General features: G+C 52.1%; 1 protein-coding gene across 2 annotated transcripts in view; it reads right to left on the bottom strand.

Moving 5' to 3' along the window:
• Window positions 1–15,262, bottom strand: part of GAL3ST3 (galactose-3-O-sulfotransferase 3) — a 29,915-nt gene extending 14,653 nt beyond the window's left edge. Inside the window, exon 1 of one of the 2 annotated variants that reach the window (XM_075938967.1) lies at window positions 14,811–15,262. The gene's annotated coding sequence lies outside the window, so the exon portion shown is untranslated. The remainder of the gene's footprint in view (window positions 1–14,810) is intronic. The other variant, XM_075938968.1, reaches the window with a different exon arrangement.
• Between the last annotated feature and the right edge of the window lie 584 nt (window positions 15,263–15,846).

Raw genomic sequence — 15,846 nt, 5'->3', positions numbered from 1 at the left:
CTTATTTCGAGTGTAGGGTGCTGTGTAGATGCATCCTAAGGTGCCAGGGGACTCCTACATTGTTTTTGCAGATGCAGACTAACACGGCTGCCCGTCTGAGAGTGTGATGGGTAAGACACTGGTGAGGCCTCTCAGTGTTAGTGTATGTGGCTGTTGTCAAGAGACTGGTGGCCAATTATTCTGTGTGTCCACCTTCTGACACGTGTGGAGCAAGTGAAGTCAGGTCTCAGTGCTACAGCTTCAGGCTGTGCTCCTCTCCGTTAGGCATCCTCCTTAGGCTGAGGACAGCTCATTGAGCTGTGTGGGGCCACTTGTCACCTCTGAGCCAGCGGTGCTGCTGATGGATGCGCAGAGTCTCTCCCCTCCGTTCTCCCTCTGTTTTCAGACAGTCTCATGGCACAGGCCAGCCAGCTCTGCTCTAAGGCTAGGTGGGCACCGCAGCCTATGTCTGCATCACTTAGGTCATAGGGGTGTGAATATCCTCCCAGGAGCCATGAGCGCTCGTGCACAGCGCTATGTTGGCAGGCGAGCTTCTCCCGCCCCCAGAGCTTCAGCCATTCATGATGGAGAAGACACTCTCCTGTCAGCATCTTCACCCGTAGCAGCACAGCCAGGGTGACCGGTGACTGCAGGAGGTGGGGGTGCAGGAAAGGCCATCCAGAGGGACAGGTTGGGGGTATGTGGGGGCACCCCATTTAGCAAATAAAATGGTGGCAGGGGGGCAGTGCACCTCCCAAGTGCTACCACACATCCCCCGGCACAGCTGCATTGGTACGGCTGTGCCACTGCAGCGCTGTCCATGTAGACATGCCCTTAAAGACTGGGAACCCCTCCAGTTTAAAGGACGCCTCTTTTAAGTGCTCTGAAAGCCTGCATGCTTTCAGACATGGATGGTCTTGAAATTTGCTGTGTCTCACAGGAGCATAGGACAGGGATAGTGATGCAGACATGGTGTTATTTGAGCCAAAGGTTCCATCCTGAGATACAGCCCTCCTGGGGGCAGAGGGAAGGCAACACCATTTCATTATGTTAATAGGCTCTAGCAACTCTCTTCTTTGACAGCGACCCTGGGCAGAAATCTGAGAAGGAAGTGGAAAGGAAAAATCTACCTCAGCTGGAATTTTTATTTATTTATTGTGTGGAAATGTCATCTGATCACCCCAGATTATTCCCATGGTGTTGAAACAATTTCTGAAAAGCACCTAAGTGACTGCTCGGGGGAGAGGTAATTAGGGGAGCAAGAGGAGGTGCTCAGAGAGGATGCAGGGTTTGGGCCTGCAGGGAGCAATGTAGGAATGGGTGGTAGAGGAGGGAAGAGGGGCTAGGTGCTCAAATGAAGTGAAAGGGGATGGGGGAAGTGGGAGGGCAGAAGATAGGTGAGGTTGGAGAATGTCAGGGGTAGCAGGAGAAGTTGGGGGTGGGGACTGTCAGCTCTAAAGTCACCCAGCAAGTCAGTGGGTGGGCTGGGATCTGGGAGAGACCCACCCCTCTGCAGGGATCAGAGACCCTCCCCATTCCTACAGTGTTCTGGGAACTGGGGGATCCTGCTCTTCTTGGGGCCTTACGCCCTGCTGCCCTGTGTAATCCATGGTAGGGACTGAAGTTAATGCTCTGGCTAGACCCCCAACCAAAGCCCTTGTCCATAGGACAGTTTGGGGCAACTGCCAGAGGCCTCGCTCTTCAGGGAGATGTGGAAGCATAGCGTCAAGTGTGGCCTGGATGTTGGGGCTGGTGCCAACTGCAGGGGTTGGGCCTGCTCCTGCACTCACCAATGGTGACGGGAGCTTGGGGCAAGGAATGGAATGGGATAGGAAGAGGGCAGAGCAAGGGCAAGAAGAGGTGGGGTGGAGGCTTGGAAGAAGGGGTGAGGTGGGGGTGGGACCTGAGCTGGTGGAGGTGTCCTGGGCTCCACATCCCCTATGGTCCTGGATGACCCTGTCCCCAACCAAGGGAGTCTGTGGCCCTCAATTAGCTGCTGCCTGGGATGTGTGTATTCAGCATATTAGGGCAGGAGCCATGGGCAGGGTTTGGGGGGCAGGGAAAGGTTACACCCCAAACTGCAGCCTGAGGCTATGTCTACACTGGAAGGTTTGGCAATGGAAGTGACATTGATAGGCAAAAGTCACCAAAAGTGAAAACCAGTCAAACTTTCTGCCTTCCATTGTTGACATTTCATCGCCACATTGCTAGCACCCTGTCGATGGATAGAGCATGGTAATGTGGGTAAGCATCCCCACAGTGCAGTATTATGGGAAGGCAGAGCTGATTCCTGCGTTTCTTGGGATTCCCTCGTAGCTCTTTGAGGAATGTCAAAGTAGCACAGCAATCTCTACAGCCGTCTCCCGGCAGCAGCAGTCTACCTGACACTTTGTGCCTAGCAGGACAGAACAGGAGCATTTCAGCAATTTGTTCTTTGTTCCCCAAAGGAAGCAGCTCATTCAGCTGTTAGACACTTCCCAGAGCTTTGAAAGGGGAGGGTGCATGCTTGCAGGGCAGCAGAGATTGTAAAACACTGAGCACAAACATCAGGGCAGGCATTGTGGGGTACTGATGGAAACCAGTTCTCTCGACAAAACAAACAGCAGAGTCCACAGTGGCTCTTGGTAGATAATAAAGGGAGGGGGAAAGACAAAAGTCTCTCACTGGGGAGGAAGTTTTTTGTCACCAAAACTGAGTTTTTTTCCCCCAAAAAAAGTCACATTGCAGTGTAAATGCTCTCACTGTTTTGTTGCCAAAAGGCAGATTTTGGTGACAAAATGTGTCAGTGTAGACATGGCCAGAGTTTGCAATGTAAGCAGTTCTGCAGTGGAGACAGGGGATTTTTCCCAGCCTGGGCCCCTGATGCAGGCATGCAGAATTTTGTGTATGAACAGTAATTAACACACTCAGAGGGGCTAGTCTGTATCTGCAGAAACAATGAGGCGTCCAGTGGCACAGAGGCTAACAGATTTATTAGGGCATATGCTTTTGTGGGTAAACCCCACTTCATCAGATGGAGTGGAAGTTACAGAAGCAGGAGTGTGTGTGTATGTATGTATATGTATATGGAAGAAGTTGCTTGTGTTAATGAAGCTAATCAAGTCAGGGTGGAAGTGGGTCATTCATAGCATTTGGTCTGGAGATGTGAATGTTCAGAGATTGGAAATTGCTTTTATAATTGCTTAATGTAACCAGTTAAGATCCTTATTTGATCCTACAATGCTAGTGTTGAATTTGCGAATGAATTCCAGTCCAGCTGTCTCCCTTTGTAACCGGTTTTTGAAATTCTTTTGTAGAAGGATGGCTACTTTCAAATCCATAAATGAATGTTGAGGGAGGTTAAAGTGTTCCCCTGCAGGTTTATGTGTGTTACTCTTCCTGATGTCTGATTTGTGTCCATTTATCCTTTGGTGCAGAGACTGTCCAGTTTGGCCAATATACATGGCAGAGGGGCACTACAGCACTTGATGGCATAAATCACATTAGTGCATGTGCAGGTGGATGAGCCCCTGAGGGTCTGAATTACATGGTTAGATCCCATGATGGGTGTTGCTTGTATAGATGTGTGGACAGAGTTGACAATGGAGTTTGTTGCAGGGTTAGGTTCCTGGATAAGTGTTTTGGTGGTGCATAAGATTAGAAAAGGCTTTTAGGATATTTCCTCAAGTTAAATGATCTGTTCCAAGATGGGTGAACTGCAAAAAGTAAGTAGCTGAAATGACAGAAAGTAATTGTAAAATTTTCTACAGTTGTTTCTATGTTAGGAAACTGGAGACAGTAACAAAGTTACAGATTTCTTTCCTTGAGGACAGAATTGATTTTTTTAGACATAGGAAATGCAGAAGATCTAATCTATCTGGCCACCAGAGAGGCATTTGATACAGTTCCACATGGGGAATTATTAGGTAAACTGGAGAAGATGGGGACTAAGATGAGAACTGAAAGGTGGAGGAGGAAATGATTAAAGGAGCAACTACAGCAGGTCACCCTGAAAAGTCAACTGTCAGGCTGGAGGGAGGTTACTAATGGGGCTCCTCAGGGATCAGTCTTGGGAGCAACCTTATTTAATACCCACTTTTTGACCCAAGGTCAGTAATAAAAGTATTTGCTACTAAAAGTTGCAGATGACACAAAGCTGGGAGGCTCTGCCATTATGGAGGAGGACCAGAATGCCCTACAAGAAGATCCAATGACCTTTTAAAGTGGAATAATAAAAATGAGATGAAATGTAACACTGCAAAGTGCAAGATTATGCATTTAAGGTCAACACCAAGAACTTTTGCTATAAGCTGGGGATTTACCCATTGGAAGTGACAGAAGAGGAGAATGACCTGGGTGTATTTATCATGAGCAGTCAATGTGGTGCATCGACGAGGTATTTCTAGAAGGTTCAGGGAAGTGTTTTAGTATCATTATAGAATCGCTGGGCTCTAGGATAGTTGCCCCCTTTGCCCTGCTCCCCATCCCGGTCAGTGGGCCTGCTCTCTATGAATACATGAGAGGGATAAAAGCCAGGGAAGGAAAAGAGTTAATCACCAGTATGGACCACAGAACAAATGGATAGAAACTGGCCATCAACAAGTGTAGGCTTAAAATTAGGTGGAAGTTTCTAAGCATTAGAGTAGTGACATTCTGGAGTAGCCTCCCAAGAGGTGCAGTAAGGCCAGAAAACCTAACTGGCTTAAAGACTGAGCTTGGTAAGGTAAGTTGAGGGAAGGGGTGGAAGGACAGGACATGTCCCCAGTGGCTGGAGATGGGACACTAGATGGAACGGACTCCAAGTTGCTACAAATAATACTTTCCAAGATACCTGGTTAGTGGGTGTGGCCCACATGCTCAGGGTCTAACTGATCACCATGTGAGTGGTCAGGAGGAATTTTCCTGCAGGTCAGATTGGCAGAGACCTTGGTGGTTTTTCATTTCTTCTGCAACATGGGGCACAGGTCACTTGAGGGTTTCAGCCAGTGTAAATGGTGGAATCTCGGTAACTTGAAGCCTTTATACCATGACTTGAGGACTTCAGTCACTCAGCCAGAGGTTGGGGTCTATTGCAGGAGTCGGTGGGTGAGGTTCTGTGCCCTGCAACGTGCAGGAGGTCAGACTAGATCACGATGGTCCCTTCTGACTTTAGAAAGAGCATCCAAGTAAGAACTGACATTACAATTTTAAACCAGTGTCCCTTAAGTGACCTGCCCTGAGATGTCAAAACATGTTAGTATTAGAGCTGAGGGAGTCGACCATTTAATTTTCTTTTTTGATGTAGGAATTAGAAACAGGGCTCCTGTCAGATAACGTAGAAACAATCTGCACAACTAGAGTTTTCAGTTGCCTAAGTAGTCCCTGGAATTAGTTGCACACTTCCCCCCACCCCAAAAATGTGAATTGGTGCCCCTACGGGCTGTCACAAATTTGCCCCCTGTGCATGGTCCACTTGGCTTGACTGGAGTCAACCCCCAAATACAGAAGTCAAACAACACCTATGGCAAGAGCCAGCAAGGAACAATTTTCTACACATAAAACCCTTCTACAGGCTTAATGCAGGGGTTGAGAACCTCTGGCCCGCTACTGCATTGAATATGACCTGTGGACCCTAACTCCTGAACCTCTGCACTTCCTTGGGGTCACTGGCTGCTTCCTCCCCATGCGGGGAGGAGGGCAGGGCTGCCACTCCAGCAGAAGTGTCTGCCCCTGCCCCGCCCCTTCCATTTCTGACTGATTTTCCCTTCTCCCACCTTCTGCCTGAGTCTGGAGGCTCCCAACCAACATAGCCAAGGCTGGGAGCAGCAGCCACCCAATGCAGGTGCAGGGGCCCCAGCTGAGTCGAGGCTGACAGCAGGGATGACATAGATGCGGGGGCAGGGTGCACAGATGACAAGAGGGCCTCCGCTGAAGGGGTCAAATGCTTTCACCACAGGACACATTGTGTGATGCAGACACCATGCCAGGGGGCCAAGGTGGGGGAGCCCAGGTGGGTGCTTGGCAGGGGCGCAGGGGGTGATGGGAAGTATAGAGGGGCAACTGGCTCCAGGCTGGGAAGGGGGTCCTGGCAGGGCATGCCTGCCTCACTGGGGGGAGCTGCTCCTGGCCCCATCACCCCACTTCCTACCTGCTCCCTGGCCTGATCCAGCGCCTGCTCTCTTCTCTGCCCCCAGCAGCTATGGAGCCTGCCTGGCCTGATGCACCAGCCAAGCTCTGGCAGCAGCAGCCCCAGAGGAAATTGGGAGCAGCAGGAGATGTGACAAGTGTGGTACAGGGGAGACTGCTGCACAGCTGGAAGTGAGGCCACATCATGGGCAAGGCTGGTAACACTGCCAAGGTTTGGGCAAAGCCCAGCGACAGGATCTCTCTCCCCAGCCCTGGTAGCAGTGACATGTGGCAAACATCCCCCAAGCACCACCAGTATGCCCATGGCACTAGAATGCAATGTACAGGAGGGGCAGCAGCCCTGAGGAACCACATGACAACTGTGTGGCCAAATAGCAAGCCCATTGGTCTGGGACTATCCCTATCTCTGCCACTGGCTTGCTGGATGACCTTGGGCAAGTCACTTCCCATCTCTGGACCTTGGTTTCCCATCTGTGAAATGGGGATAGTGATGTAAAGCAGTCTCACTGAGAGGTGAGGCCAAAGGGGTCAGTTGTCCTTGGGCCTGGTGATTCAAAAGGGGCAGTGGCCAGAGCCCTGGGCCTTTTAAATCACCTCCGGAGCACCATGCCATGTGCTTGGGTGGCTCTGAGGGCTAGGAGGGGGGTTCTCTGTGTTCCAAGTGTCACTGAAGACTGGCTGCCCCCAGCCCCACCCCTTCTGCCTGAGGTCCCGCCCCTTCCAGGAGTGTGGAGCAGGACCCTCTTCACACCTTGCCCAGGGCCTCCCAGAGTCTATCTATTCCCCAGATGTAAAGCTCTGTAGAAAAGCTAGGTCTCTTAATTATTACCTCCCCACAGGAACAGCTGTAAACCTAGGTGGCAGCAACAGCTGGCTGAATGACCACTGGCTCCTAGCTCCATACATTCCTTCTGGTTAAAAAACCTCCACATTCAGTGGCAGAGCATGTGAACAGAGAGCTATTGGCTGGCGACAGCTCCTGCCCATCCAGAATATCGAGATCAGCAAAACTCAAACTTGTGAAAAGCTGGAAATATAGCATTAAGGGAAACCCCCTCCCTAAACACAAAGCCTTAATTCTGCCCTCTTTCAGTCATGTCCCCTATTATACGCCCTGCCATTCTGAAGGACATGCTATCAGAGGGCAACTGTATGCAGCATTAACAAAGTGTTTTGCCATTTAAATGCTGATAACATCAATCAGAATATCACATGAGGCTAAACCAAATGCCTTATTTAACCCTACTACGTCAACACTTTTATCAACCAGACTTGTAATCTCATCTTAAAAACAATACATTTGTTTGATAGGAACTGTGTTTTGTAAAACTACACAGACTGGCATATAGTAGATCCTTTTCTGGGTTGTCCTACTACCCCTTTTCAGATATTGGTGCAATACTTTTCTCCAGTTCTCTGAAACTTACCCAGTAGTCCAAGACTTGTTAAAAAATCAGAGCTAATAGATCTCTGCAACTAATGCTTCTAATACTCTAAAAATGTTTAATAGTTGTGGTTTAACATTCTTTTATTAATTACTGCATGAATAACTTACTTTATCTGAAGCAAAATACAGGACTATGTAGCACTTTAAAGACTAACAAGATGGTTTATTAGATGATGAGCTTTCGTGGGCCAGACCCACTTCCTCAGATCAAATAGTGGAAGAAAATAGTCACAACCATATATACCAAAGGATACAATTAAAAAAATTAACACATATGTATATAATTAATTCACAGACACTTACCTTCCTTCCTCCCCCCCCTCCCCCCCCCGCATCCCCCTCCTGTTCTGAAATGTGATTTGTCCTTTTCATATTTGTTCATTTTTTTAATTGTATCCTTTGGTATATATGGTTGTGACTATTTTCTTCCACTATTTGATCTGAGGAAGTGGGTCTGGCCCACGAAAGCTCATCATCTAATAAACCATCTTGTTAGTCTTTAAAGTGCTACATAGTCCTGTATTTTGCTTCAGCTACACCAGACTAACACAGCTACATTCCTATTACTTATACCTGGCCTTTCATTGAGAAAACTCACTGCTTTTAATAAACACACAAACTGTGTTCATGGAAAGGTCCCTGGCCCAGCACTGTGATGTGACCACCTCTCAGGTGAGGTGTGGGGACAGTTTATACAGGGATTCTTCTCCCATTGCTGAGATGCAGCTGCCTCTGGGGTGGCAGGCAGGGGATCTCTCATCCATGGCTGAGATGCAGCTGCTTCTAGGGTGGGGAGCTGTTTAATGTGCCAATTGTCCATCACTTGGAGACTTTCAGTCTAGACCAGGGGTATGTCTCTAGGCTCTGATCCAGCTCAGACAGAAGTGATGGGAGGGATGTGGGAATCCTGTGGGCTGGCCTAGATGATGTAGGAGGTCAGCCTGGAAGATCAGAACAGATTGTTGTCTTCTAGCATTAGACTCTCCAGGCAAGATTGGTGTAAACTGTCAGAGCTTGGTTGAAATCAACAGAGCCTGCCCAAATTACTCCAGTTGATGGTCTGCCTCTGTGACAATTTAGCATAGGAAGAGAAGGAGATTCCTGTAGCCAAAGGAAGCGACAGGACATGGGCAGGGGTGTTACTTTTTGCAGTTAACATTGTTGTGGTGGGTGCCACCAGGTGGTGCTGTTGCCCAAAGCCTTTCCCTTCTTTCCCCAACAGCATGAGTGATGCTCTTCCTTGGAAGAGCGCTGTGTCATTGTTTGGTTTGTGATGCACCTCGTTTTTTGGGGAGCTGCTGCCAACAGCAGGGGAGCTTGCTCCCTGTCCAACTCTCCTTCCCCATGGTTAATTCTGGGGGCAGGGTTGTCCCCCAGAGTGGAGCTGAGATCCTTGATGGGCATAGGTGTTGCCTGTGTGTGGATTGTGGCTGGCTTATAGAGAGTAAATAAATACATTACATCTGAAGAAGTGGGCTTTTAAGTTTATCCTGTACAGACTAACTCGGCTACCCCCTGAAGCTTTTGAACATTACACTGAGTTTGCCCAGTCCCTGTCTCTCTGATTCCCCTAGAGGGGAGCCCGCTCCTATGCAGAGATCACAAGAAGAACACTTAGCTTTGCCAGCTCTCTCTCCCCACACAAAATTCCCTCCTGCACTTTCAATCCCTTCAGCCCTGGACTCCTGGGTCCATCCCAGGGCAGCACTAGCAGAGTGGAGCGGGAGGCCAATGCTGTTCCACCCCCAGAAGCTTCCACTGCCACACCGTGCCACTCGCATAATCCGGCCCATGTCACTGTGCAGCGAGCTGCCCACCCAGCTGTCGATAAATCCATTCCCATTTCTTATCACCCAGGGGTATGAACAGCAGGCAGATGCATCGCTGACACCAGCTGCACCCAGTGATGAGCCGATTCCCGCACCAGTCCCCCAAGGCAAGCACCAGTCTCTGCAGAGCCAGCTTGATTGGCTGTTAAAGTCTCCGCACAGAGTGAGCCAGCTGGTTAATTAACGCCTCATCCAGGGCAAAGCCTGGGAACTGAGAAGGGAGTGACAGGGGCAGGGAGTCAGGATGCTGGGTTCTATGCCTGGTTTTGCAAGAGAGGGGGATCCAGTGGTTTGAGCAGGGGCTGAGGTCCTGGGAGCCACAATCCCAGGTTTTTATTTCCAGCTCCAGTAGGGCTCCCAGCCCTGGCTGTAAACTCTACCCCCCACTCTAATTGATTCCACCCGCTCAGGCCATTTGTGGGAGTGGAGCTGCCTTTCAGACAGAAACACAATGAGGCTGCCGGGTGGGCTCTGCTGCCCTGGCGCAGCAAGAGATAGATTTACTGTAGCGCAGCTTCTCTGCCAGCTCAGACAACAGCTAGAGTTACTGGGTATTAGCAAGGCTGGGACACAGCACAGGTGACCTCAATTCAGATCCCTCTGAACGGCTCTTGCAACCACAAACCTGCCCTAGCAAGAGAGCTGGGAATAGAACTCGGGTCCAGGCTCCCAACCCCCACCCTCCTCTTTAACCACTAGTCCTCATTCCCCACTAACCTTAGTAATAGAACGCAGGAGATCTGGCCCCCAGCCCCGCTGCTCGATTTCCCTCCCAGAGCTGGCAAAGAACCCAGGAGTCCAGTGTCCCAGCCCAGCCTCAGTACCCCAGGGTGTGGCCTTATTGGATCAAAACCTACCCCAGGCTCCTGAGATGGTGCCAGGATCAGAATCTGAGTGGTCTGGATCGAGATCCCTGGCCCCTGGCAGGATGTGGCTGGGCTGCCAAGGGTATATTTATATTGTGGCTACGTCAGGGAGCCACGCCAGGCTGTGACACTGCTCAAAGGCATTCAGATCTCCAGATACCTGAGCAGGGCTGGCAAAGGCTGTGGAAAAGGCTGAGTCCTTGGTGTGCCTGGTGATGTCCCTAAGGGCAGGGCTACTTGCAGCAGAGGGGTTGAAACAATGCACTCCCAGAACAGTGGTATGCATCCCATCGCCCACAGACCTCGCTCATCTGGCCCCACAGGGATGCCTCCAGGGAGGCCCCCCGCCCACACAGTATCTCATCCCCCAAGGGGACTGAATTCTCGGGGCCTCTGCAGACCTCTCCCAGTGAGGGCTGGGAGCGTAGGCATTGATCTAGCCCCTACTTTGTGTGGGCCTCAGGAACAGCATGTTCCAGTGGGCAGGGTACTGGGCTGGGGCCAGGAATGATGAACAGATATAGGGGTTCTGATCCTGGAGCGACACGCAGTCTCCTGTGCTCTAGCCAGCCTCAGTGGAGTGTCCCACCCACCCTCCTGTGCCAGACTCACCCCAGCCCAGCGAGGGGCTTCCTCAAGAGTTCCCAGGACAGTTCAGTCCCCACAGCCCAGGTGATCTTGGCCCCTTTGCTGAGTGGGAGTAGGGGAGCCCACTCCTGAGACATCTCCCCAACTCACCTCAGACAAAAGCCCCACCCAGACGGGAGGGACTTAACCCCTGCCCAGCTGGGCTGGCCTCCTCTTGGGCACGTCCTGGCTCTGGAGAGGAGATGCTTCAATCAGCTCAGGGAATTTTCACTTATTTCTTTAATCATCTAACGCGTGACGGTGTTTTTTGATTGAGGGAGTAAATGGAAACACAGGACGTTGCTTCCCTTCAAGGAAACTTTTCCTCTTTGGGGAATACAAGCAATCAAAGTGTCAGAATTTTGTTTTCCTCTCTTCTTTCTTAAAAAAACTGGCTGCATTTTTTTCCTGCCACTGGAACTAGGGAGGGTGGGGTTAAAGAGAGAATGGGGGAAAGATCCTCCAAAAAGAACCAACATTGAAAATGACTTTTTTCGTCTGCTTGTCAAAACTGAAATGAAACCACCATTTTTAGTTAGTCTTTGGAAATTTGCTGTCAAATTTCTACCAATTAAAAATGCTCCATTTGCTCAGCTCGGCATTTTCCTTAAACACTCGTCAATGCACAGTGTTTTGAGCATGTGTGATGTGTGGCGCAGCTACACAGTGAGAGACCAGCACCATCCCTAGAAAGGTCTGTCTAAGGGTGGATCCCTTGGCTGGCTTGAGAGAAGCCAGGGATGCCCCTGGGTGCAATGTCCATTCGGAGCCTGGGTGGAGGGGCTGGCTCAGGGAACACAGAGCTGCTGGCACCGTGGCTGGCCACGGCAGAGCCAAGCACAAAGCTCTGGCGTGCCCATTGGGGAGGCCCTGCGGCAAAGTGAATGAAATGTTGGTTCTGACCCTAGCGCTGTCTGAGGGGACCTTGTGCAGTTTCTCAGTTACTGGACTCTGTAGGGGGAAAGGCCCCATTACACCTCCCCCTCAGACAGCTTGTCTCCCTGTCCTGGGGCTGGACTGGAGCCAGTGTCCCTGAGGGAAAGGCTCCGAGTCCATTCCACACACAGCTTCACTGCACAAAGATCCTTCTCATCTCTACATGCACTTTTGAATGGCCTGAGCTGAGAGAGGCCCCGGGGGCAGCTGTGGTGGGGAGAGAGCAGGCGGCGGATGGTGGTAACAAGGCCCTACACACACACACAACGTTCACCAGCCCATGCAGTCGCCCCCACCTCGCACTCGGATCCAGCCCAGCAGGCAAGAATGTGTCAGCACGCAGCCTTGGATGGCAGCCCCAGGCAATAGGGCAAACGGGCCGGTGCTGGGCTGGGGAGGAGCAAGGGTACATGCTGCACAGCTTATCCCAGGCCCTGGATAGAGTCCAAGAGTCCTGATGCTCAACAAGCCTCCTCCTCCCCACCAGGAATGAAAGCTCCTTGTTACCAAGGTTGGTTTTCCTCCCTGGTTTGTCAGTGTGGATGCCCCCACCTGCCCCAGTAAAGAGAGAAACAGACTAAAGAGACAGGAAATGCTGGATAGAGCCCTGCCCTCCACCCAGGACCCTTCATTAACGGGTCTGCCTGTGCAGCTCCAGCACCCCCAAGAGACTCTGCAGTAGCGAAGCGGAGCATGTAGCCCACCCTGCACTCCCCAGCTCCCCATTCCCTGCAGTGTCACAATGGATCTGGTCCCCCCCCGCCCGTCCCCGATGTCCCGACCCTTCTCCCCCACTCACAAACCTCATCCCCTGGCCAGAGGCTTCCCAGGGGTGAGGCCTTGGAGTAACCATTACTGGATAAGGGAGTACAGCAGCTCCGCAGATATTGCAGATACTAGAGTAATTCAGCAGCTGCCCTTTTTCCAGCACTGACCACCAGCCTCTAGTGGCAGTGAGTTCCAGAGGCTCTGGGCTGATTCATGCTGACTGCTTGTGCACAGGCAGCAGCATCAATGAGGGCAGCCTGGGGGCTGCTCCAGATGACAGATGGCACCGCTAGATCCTGGGAACAGAGAACAGTCACAGCCTATATGTTCCTAGCCCACTCTCTATGGGGCAGGAATGGCACCAAGCCCCACACTGCACAGGGAGGCCACCAGGGCCCCTTCCCCCATAAGAGCTGGGATGGATGGAGGGGTGTTTATGGAGACAGCTAAATTACATGCAGATAAATTCACACACACACCACTATGTGGGTTAATATAACAACATCCCCACACAGCCTTGTGTGCCTTGCACGGCAAGTTCCCAGGACTGTTCAGGGGGATGACTGAAATGCAGAACCATGCTCTGTGTGTGTCTGTGCACCGCTCGCCTGTGTACACAGCTACACAGATTAGATAGATGAGAGAGCACAAGAGGGATTTGGGCTCATGGAGAGATACAGGCCCTAATCCTTTGGGCTCTCTCTTCACATGTACCCATCTATCGAGCCATCTAACTGCCAGTCCTAATCCTGCTTCATCTGTCTAGCTAGCAAGCAGTCCAGCCCCTTCTCAAGTCACTGGCTCTGCTAATGTTGCCAATCCTTGCTATGTAGGAGCTTTTGGAATGTGGATATGCACATGTGAGCCCACGCTCCCTGCTCTGCCATGGATCCGGAAATGCAGCCTCACTGAGATATGTCCCTGTGCTGCCTATCTCCAGCTCAGTCTCCCCCTTCCGCCCCTGCTGCACCCCCACCTGGGTCAGGCATTGCGGATACACTGAATTATTTGGGGGTTGATTTGCCTGTTAATCTAAACAAGCCAACAATGGAAATAACCTCCAGCCCCTGACAGATCTATGTGAAATGTGTGTGTGTGTACACATGCTCACAGAGCAGGCAGGCATGCACTTGGGCAGAAACATACACAGGTTCAAACACACACACAGAGGCACATACATGGACATATTCATATGTGCAAGCCTGGAGACCTCATACACAGACGCACAAGCCGTCTGAAGTACATGCCATCTTGATTTAGCTCACTGTCCTTGGTTCTCCTTTTATTCCTAATGTCCCATCTCAGAAAAGTCTATCTTGCCAGCAAACATGGGGCCAAATCCCACCCCAATGGCCCTTCTTCAGGATACTGGAGAGTGGATGTACAGTGATAGAGCTATGCAAAGGGATTTGGGGTTGGGCAATAGGAAGCTATGCAGAGAGAATGGGGGGGGGGATACAGCAATAGATATGCAGAGGGAATGGGCATTGTGATAGATATGCAGAGGGAATGGGGGTACAGCAATACATATGCAGAGGGAATGGGGGTACGGTGACAGACATACAGAGGGAATCGGGGTATGGCGAGAGATATGCAGAGGGGATAGTCTGGCAATTGATAGGCCTAATTTTCAAAGGCCCTGAGCATGTGGGCTCCAGGAGAGCTGGCGATGCTCAGAATCCCTCTTGAGGGGTGCGTCTGGGCATCGGGATGTGGTGCAAACAGCCTGCCTGCCCGTGTCTGGCCCCTGCGCACATACTGGCCCCAGGGCAGCTGAGCTGTTATTAGCATGTGCATGTGCCCACACCTCTATCTCGGGGCATGGAGGGGGGCTGCGTGGTACCTCAAGACGAGCCCAGGGACACCTGGGGGCTCTATATTTGCACACCCCCACACTCCCCCAAGCTGGGGCTGGATCAGTGTCCCCCCCTTGGCAGGTTCAGTCACCCCTGGCCCATGTCATGCCTGGTGCCAGGGGATGGGAGCTCCCCCCTTCAGAACACCCCTCAAAACAAGCCCCCATCACATCACACTGCACAGAACAGCCCCCGCCGGCCAGGCGGGGTAAGGGGGGGCTGGGAGGGGGGGCTGGAAGAGATCGTTGCAGTAGCAGCCCCGGGATCGGGGTTCCAAGCAGCCCCCCTCCCCCGCCAGGCAGTGCAGGGGGGCTCGGAGCCCGCGGCCCGGCGGAAACCCACCCGGTGGCCCGCTGGGGGCTGCGGGCGAACTGCCCCGGCCGGGCCCCGGACTCACCTTGTGCTGGGCGTGCGGGAGCGCGCGGGTCTCAGTCCCGCCGCGGCCGGGGCATCACCGGGCCGGGCGAGCGCAGGAGGCGAGCGGCGAAGTGTCCCGGGCGCGCCTCGGCAGCATCGTCCCCCGGGCGGCCGGAGCCGGGTCCCCGCGCTAGCGGGCGGCCGCCGAGCGCCCCATCGCCATGTTGCCGGCGGTGCGGGGACCCGAGCCGGGGGAATTGGGAAGGCGAGCGAGCGAGCGAGGGAGCCGGAGCCGCGTCCTTTGTGGGGTCAGGTGGCCGCGTCCTCCTCGCACCGAGTCCCGCACGCAGCACGCGTGCCTCGCACACACAGCTGCACACACGCTGCACATAGCTACACACACAGCGCTACACACAAACAGCTACACACACTGCACAGAGCTACACACACAGCGCTACACACAAACAGCTACACACACTGCACAGAGCTACACACACAGCGCTACACACAAACAGCTACACACACTGCACAGAGCTACACACACAGCGCTACACACAAACAGCTACACACACTGCACAGAGCTACACACACAGCGCTACACACAAACAGCTACACACACTGCACAGAGCTACACACACAGCGCTACACACAAACAGCTACACACACTGCACAGAGCTACACACACAGCGCTACACACAAACAGCTACACACACTGCACAGAGCTACACACACAGCGCTACACACAAACAGCTACACACACTGCACAGAGCTACACACACAGCGCTACACACAAACAGCTACACACACTGCACAGAGCTACACACACAGCGCTACACACAAACAGCTACACACACTGCACAGAGCTACACACACAGCGCTACACACAGCTACACACACTGCACAGAGCTACACACACAGCGCTACACACAGCTACACACACTGCACAGAGCTACACACACAGCGCTACACACAAACAGCTACACACACTGCACAGAGCTACACACACAGCGCTACACACAAACAGCTACACACACTGCACAGAGCTACACACACAGCGCTACACACAAACAGCTACA

The sequence above is a fragment of the Pelodiscus sinensis genome, chromosome 11 (genome assembly GCF_049634645.1).
Source record: "Pelodiscus sinensis isolate JC-2024 chromosome 11, ASM4963464v1, whole genome shotgun sequence".
In the NCBI taxonomy this organism is placed as follows: domain Eukaryota; kingdom Metazoa; phylum Chordata; order Testudines; family Trionychidae; genus Pelodiscus; species Pelodiscus sinensis.
Note: the sequence above shows the minus strand (reverse complement) of the source record. Positions and strands in the feature narration are given on the sequence as shown.